This window comes from Dipodomys ordii, unplaced genomic scaffold, assembly GCF_000151885.1.
Source record: "Dipodomys ordii isolate 6190 unplaced genomic scaffold, Dord_2.0 Scaffold68, whole genome shotgun sequence".
NCBI classification, from domain to species: Eukaryota; Metazoa; Chordata; class Mammalia; order Rodentia; family Heteromyidae; genus Dipodomys; species Dipodomys ordii.
In genome coordinates this window covers 6,944,829-6,950,237 of record NW_012267284.1, presented here as the reverse complement: position 1 = coordinate 6,950,237, position 5,409 = coordinate 6,944,829, and the positions used below count along the sequence as shown (strand labels likewise).

The 5,409-nt window shown below is 44.1% G+C and overlaps 1 pseudogene; it reads right to left on the bottom strand.

Moving 5' to 3' along the window:
* The window catches only part of LOC105990912, a 16,201-nt pseudogene that overhangs the window by 3,208 nt on the left and 7,584 nt on the right, over positions 1-5,409 (bottom strand).

Sequence of the window (5,409 nt, the reverse complement as noted above, 5' to 3'; positions counted from 1 at the left end):
GGCGGCGGCAATGCTTGGTAAGAAATGTATGCATTATCCTGCCCATGCAATTGTAACCCCTCTGTACAGTATGTTCACAAATAAAATAAAATAAAATTAAAAAAAAGAGGAAAGTGACACAGCTGCCCCAAAGCCATACGTGAAGTAGAAACTATCTATCTATCTATCTATCTATCTATCTATCTATCTATCTATCTATCTATCTATCTATCTATCTATCTATCTGTCTGTCTGTCTGTCTGTCTGTCTGTCTGTCTGTCTATCTGTCTGATCTATCTGTCTGTCTCTGTCTTTCTATCTGTCTGTCTATCTATCTATCTATCTCTCTATCTATCTATGTCTGATCTCCCATGCAGGAATCGCACTGTAAAGCAAGATCAGAATTTTAAATATATGACCCTTGGAACTAAGCATGTCCTTTGGAAGCCTTTGGAAGCTCTGGCAGAGGAGAACCCTTTCAAATATGGCAATCACAGTATCATTATAGGTCACAATCATGCATCCTGACTCCAGATGACAAGAAGTTCAAATGCACTCAGGTCAAGACCCTCAGCAGAGCCATGACATCCTAATCTGCACCGAGTGGACATCAGCTTCCTTCTTCGATTTTATCAAACAAAAGATCTGGTTCCCATTTTGAGAAATCTAGGAAATGGACTCATTACAACACTAATAAAGATTCTTTGCTTTAAATATTAAAAGATGAACAAGTATATACTTGCCTGACAATAGGCCTCTCAATTTAAAAAAAGCAATAAAGCAAACCCCCCCACAAATATCCCACAAAGCCAGTTGCCGTAGCTCATGCCCATAATCCTAGCTAATCATGAGGCTGAGATGACACTTTATAAAGTTAGTAAGGATAGTAAAAGTCCCTAAGATTCTCTTCTCCAATTCACCAGCAAAAAGCTGGAAAGTGGAGGTGTAGCTCAAGTGGTACAGCACCAGCCTTGAGCAAATAGCTCAGGGGAGAGTGTGAGGGCCTGAGTTCAAGCCCCAGTATTTGGCTCTCAACAACTACCATAAAATATTGTTCATTTAGGAAGTATACTGACCTGGGTCTCCTTGCAAGGTTGGAAGGAGAAATTCTGCATGAGTCTGACAAGAGCAAGTTTGATGTTCATGAGAGCGAACCTCATGCCGATGCAGTTTCTGGGCCCAGCTCCAAAGGGCATGTAGATGTAAGGATTGATGCTTTCCTTGTTCTTCTTGCTGAACCTGAAACAACGAAAGTGGGGAAAACATGAACACCTCAAGAACCCAGATATTTGTGGCTGAACTTCAGACTGCTCTAAACAGTACAAGGTAGGATTGTTGAATGAAATCCTGCTAGAATTTGGTTTGATTTTTTGTTAGTTGTGGAGCTTGAACTCAGGACCTGGGTGCTGTCTCAGAACTCTTCAGCTCAAGGCTATCTCACCGCTTATGAGCCATAGTGACAATTCTTGTTTTCTGATGGTTCACTGAAGATAACAATCTCACAGACTTTCCTGCCTGGGCTAGCTTTGAACCATGATCTTCAGATCTCAGTCTCCTGACTAGTTAAGATTACAGGAGTGAACCAGCAGACCCTGGCTCCCATGTGGTTTTGCTGTAAGACCTGTAAGCTATAGCACAAACTGAATACCACGATTGCATTAATTTGCCATTCCTTCCTTCCTTTCTGCACTGACTCTAAAAAGAAGAAAAAGCCAAACATAAAAACAAATACCATCACCACCATTACAGCAAAAGAAATGTACTCATCATCTGACTTAGGAAATGTAGCCCTGTTGTACAACATCTTAGTAACAACAATGAAATTATATTTTAAAAATGCCTAACCAACAACAAAAGAATTGTAAGCACCCTAGAAGCATTTCCAGTCTGGTTGAGATGTGTGGGGACACAGAAGTGACTCATTTACAAGCAGCACTGCAGTTGCAGGCAGCGTGGAGAGCAGAGAGTTCTCTGATCTGCAGTTTGATTTCTTCTCCTTCCTTCAACCAGAGCAAGGGGCACACTTCATGCTGGCTCTAGAGACAGCACAGCCCACAAGAGAAGGCCTCTGCTACCAGGAAGACCCCAGTTCTGAGATATTTGAGGTCAAGATCGTACATCTTTTGATTTTAAAATTCCACTTGTTGTTTACCAACACAACAATGAAGCTATTTTCTAGATTGTAACTGTGCCCAAAGCCTTCCCCTGGCGCCACATTTCCAGAAGCGCTGGCTCAATCAACACGTCTGAGGAAGTGCCATGGGGACCCACAGTCTCCTCTGGATTCAGTGAGGCTGCCTGAACCATCAGGCCCAGCCTCACTTCTGTGATCATCCTGGAGGATCAGGACCAATGACTAATCAGTGGGAGATGACTATGTTTCCTAAACTGTGATATATGGGGGGAGAGGGGGGCGGGGAGGTGCAAGTAGATTTAGACAGCTAAAGGGGATGGCACACAAAACCAGAGGGAATAAAATACCCAAACACCTAAATGCAGAGAGCATAGAACAAACAATGGCAGAAGCATACAGTCATCCTAAATCTTTGTACACACCCACCCATGCATCCATGTGCATACACACACACATGCACACACACTTTGCCCTTTCTATGAGGATTAGTCGCAACATCCAAACAACACATAATCCGTAGATGCTTAAGGCCCTGTTAAGAAATGGCAGACTATTTGCAAAAGACTTTAAATATATGCTAGCATATACTTTAAAATACCTCTAGATTTCTTATAGGTACTCTGTAATATAAATTTGGTAAAATACTTTTATTTTACTGTTTGGTATATATTCAATACTGTTGTATATATTTGATACTGTTCCATATTTTGCAAAGATGTTTGATCCACAAGTGGCTGAAATACGGGTGTAAATTATATCCCTCTGTAATTAGAGGACTAAATCAATCAATCATTCAGTCTTTCCTCTATAGATCCATCCATCTACCTCTGTGTGTGTGTGTGTGTGTGTATGTAATATATTAACATGAGGCAGTCAAGACTATAAATTACTAAGAAAGCACTTGAAGGGATGCCTCACACCCATCCCAGGGGGCCACTCAGAGGCAAGCAGGAACCTTGGTAGCCCTCTAGTGACCAGAGTGTAGGATCTCAGGATGGGTCCTGGGGCAGCTGGTCGGACCCCCTTCTGAAGTGGAAGGTGCAGCAAATCCACCGGGAAGCCCCATATGGGCCACCAATGGGGGAGAAACATCCTCACGTTTTCTCCACGGGGGCCCTTGGCCGCCGTAGGCCCTAGCTGCAAATTCTGGGCACTTGGCCAAGATTTCTGTTAGATAGCGGAGGTGGGGCTCGGTTAGTCCACCAAGGCCCAGGTGGCCTTACAGACAGAATGAAGGGATCCATCCCATCCATCCCAGGGGACCATGCAGAGGCAGGCAGGCACAGGAGAAAGATTATTATAAGGTTTATTAGAGGAGCCATATTTCCCCCACGAGGGAGCACATTGCCTCCGAGCTAGCAGGAGGGGTCTAAGGGTGGGAAGTGAGGTGGATGGGAGCCCCGGTGGATCTGGGCGGAGAGAGGAAGGGGCCAGCTGCATGGCGGGAATTCTAGGGATGGGAGGGGCTCAGGCCTGGATGGAGCAGAGGACCAAAGGTGAGCATAATACTAACCGCACTTCTTTAAAAATAAAATCCAGCTAGGTGCTGGAAAATCATGCCTGTCCTCCTAACTATTTAGGAGGCTGAGATCTGAGGAGCATGGCTCAAAGCCAGCACCCACAGGAAAACCCAGGAGATCTTATCTCCACAAAACTGGAAGTGGTTCTGTGGCTCAAAGTGGTAGAGCACTAGCCTTGAGTGCCTAATTGCTTAGGAACAGTGTCCAGGTTCTAGGCTCAAGCAACATGACCAACAAAACAACAACAACAAAAAATAAAATAAAATACAGTACAATTATATGCATAAAAGTGTGCGTCTAACCAGGTACCAGTGGCTCACACCTGTAATCCTAGCTACTCAGGAGGCTGAGATCTGAGGATCATGGTTCAAAGCCAGCCTGGGCAGGGAAGTCCATGAGACTTATCTCCAATTAAACCACCAGAAAAGCAGAAGTGGTGCATGGCTCAAGTGGTAGAGCACTCACCTTGAAGAGCTCAGGGACAGTTCCAGGCCTAGAGTTCAAGCCCCATGACCAACAGAAAAAAAAAAGTGTGCTCCTAAGAATATATATACCACATCACTAACAAATTATTATTTCTAGACTTGAGACTTAGTATCCCCTTTTCTGGTCCATTTTTATAAGTTTTTATCCAAATTTGTTATGCTTGTGATATTAAAAAAATTGCTGAAGATAAAGACATTAGTGTGAATCACTGAACAGGAACACTCTGCCTTCTATAGCATGAGACCATGCGAAGTGCTAGAAGCCACCGTGTTGGGGAAGGTGCCTTTTCCCCCAGCCAGCTTACCTCTCAGGGCGGAATTCCTCAGGCTCTGGCCAGTACTTGGCGTCCCGTTGAAGAGCATAAATTGGTACCATCACCACGGTGTTTTTGGGAATAACCACTCCATTGATTTCCACATCTGCCTTACAGACCCTCTCAAGTCGGCCAGCAATGGGGTACAGCCTGAGAACCTCGTTCACCACCATGTCCACATACTCCATCTCCATCACGGCATCATAGGTGGCAGGTGCCTAACAAGGAAAGAACACATTTTCCTCATTTCAAGTTTGAGATACACTCTGAACTCAATGAAATTCTGTCAGTGCTGTTAGGAGCTTTGAAGAATAACTCCAGTTGGTAAAGAACCTTAACTTTCACAAGGTGATTAACTAATGACCAAGTCGTAGGATCTGCTCGATGGTACATGGAAAGACACAAATAGGAGCGATAGTTATGGGAGGACATCCCCAGACCTACGCCCATTGTTGTTGTCCTGTGCTGCTTTTCTTTCTCCGGTGAGGGAATGTGACCAAAAGCTGAAGACAATGACCCTCCAGTCAAATACACCAAAGTCAGTGTTACAGCTCACCAGAGAGAGAACAGAGGTTATGGTGTTTAGAAAAGAGAATTCCTGTTCTGTTTATTTAAAATAGCCACATGGCCACATTTGTGATTATACAACACACATGAAGACATTATATCACATATATTTATTTTTATGCAAGCATATTTCATATACAAGTCTTTAATTAACCAAGGGAGGAACTAGTCCTTTATAAGACTTGAAAATAAGCCGGGCGCTGGTGGCTCACGCTTGTAATCCTAGCTACTCAGGAGGCTGAGATCTGAGGATCGCTGTTCAAAGCCAGCCTGAGCAGGAAAGACCGTGAGACTCCTATCTCCAATAAACCACTAGAAAACAGTGCCGGAAGTGGCACTGTAGCTCAAGTGGTAGAGCGCTCGCCTTGAGCTGAAGAGCTGAGGGACAGCGCCCAGGCCCAGAGTTCAAG